The following is a 1,978-nucleotide window of genomic DNA, read 5'->3' as shown; positions in this document are numbered from 1 at the left end:
GGCTAGTTTCTGTTGGTGGAACGCTTTTAAAAAAAAAACTCCTAGGAGACACAGTTGCTACCGTAATTCTCCTAAAACGTGCCTGAGTTGATACTTTTGCAATAAGCATACCATGTAAATTACATTAGACAAAGTGCATCAAACAATTAATAGATAGCAGGAAATGGAATTAAACAACGACCAGCTTCAGAATTTAACACCATCAGATTATCTGTTAACTATTCACTATCTGTAAAATGTCAGAGAGATGTTGAAAATTGAAAAGATGGCTGTCGGATAACTGGAATTAATGTTATCTTGGAAATCCTAGGTGGCAAAGTCTTGGAAAGCCAGTAATATCCACTGATTTGAAAGGACATTTTGACATGAATTGATTTAACCTTTGCTCTTTGTATCTGTTAAAGAAGTTGCTTGTACTATTTTGCTCAAGAAAGGAAATCATTTGCAAGGAATTCATTCTATAGGAGAATTGTATCCTTTTCTATCTGGTTTCTTGCCTCTGCAATTTGCTTCAGAGCTAGACACATCCTTGGAGACAATTCCCATTAACATCCTGCTCCATAGATAAGGTGGGGGGGGGGGGCTGCCCAGAAGCATGAACACACAAGGACAAGGGATATTGTGTAAAATAACAAAGTATGGACAGAGCACGGACAAAGAACGCTCCATGGATAAGGAAGGGGAGGGCATGGGCAAGACATTGTCCACATTAATAATGAACCTTTCTCTCTGATTAGATAAACAGTTTCTATCAGCATAAAATGTATATAATACTCTGAGCCACTCTAGTAGGGTATGGCTATTCCTTACATGCATTTTGTCAGAATGTTTTGGACATAGTATTCACTCAGATTTTTTGCTTTAGTCAAAGAATAAAAAAGCTGTTGTTTTTGCAAGTCTCGTCTTGAGTCTCACTCTTAGGCATCTCCGTAGCTCAGGGAAACTTCTGGGACCTTACAGATTCATTTTCTATAAATGAACAAAGGGGAGTTATTTTTTTTTTCTTCCTCTGTCACATTCATTTCATGAATTCTCTAAGGTAAATCAGAAACAAAACAGAATTGTCTCAGAGTTACAGTTTGATAATGCCAATGATTCAAGATACAGTCATTAAAATTATATGAATTTCAAAAAAAGTCTTTGCCCTCTCCTCCCCTCTTTAAATGGGAGAGAAAGATCATTTAAAACAATAAATAAGAAAGTTTCCCTTTGGAGAATCTGCTAGTGGCTGAATAAACGGAAATGACATAGTTTTGATCAGGTACTTAGGAACAGGTCATACAACACCTCAACAGTTTGTAGTACAGATCTTGCTGTAGAGTCTTTCTTTCCAAGTTCTTAATCCTATACTTTTCTTACTTCTTGCAATGAGCCTTTCATTATTTTAACTCAGTTTCTCTTTTGCTTCCCTTTCTTTCCCTTAAAGCAATTAATTAATTGGGGATCTGCTTTCTCCCATACATTGACCATCACTTTTGATCTGACATCTCCTCACGATTTATATCAATTTGGAACAGATTAATTTGGAACAAATATGCTCTCACACAGGTGTATTCTAACTTAAAAACTCAATTCTAGCACAACTTATCTGGTACCAATTTATGAAATACAGAACTACTGAAATGTTGTCGTTAGAGAGGGAGAACTCAAGTAAAGTTCAACCAGAAATCTGTCCATCACTAGAATGTCAGTTTTTCACTTCTGACATCATTCAGAAAACAGTGGGTCATATTTAAGACTTTCACCAATAACAGTCAAAGATTAACTTGCTATGACTTCACCTTGTCTATGATACATTTTCTGCTTCAACTTTCCCCTACACATCTATTATGTCTCTGGATGCTTTTAAGAATAAGCACCGCTCTATTTTTATATGGCTCCTAATAACATTATTATTATGGTTTCTTCCAACTGTTTATTAGTTTTTCATATAAATAATTCAAAATTAAATCTCTCAGAGATTAATCCTTTTTATTAA

This window comes from Notechis scutatus, chromosome 2, assembly GCF_049901735.1.
Source record: "Notechis scutatus isolate UNSWTSFEM ecotype Mainland chromosome 2, rNotScu1.2, whole genome shotgun sequence".
Lineage (NCBI taxonomy): Eukaryota > Metazoa > Chordata > Lepidosauria > Squamata > Elapidae > Notechis > Notechis scutatus.
This window is presented reverse-complemented; position numbering follows the sequence as displayed.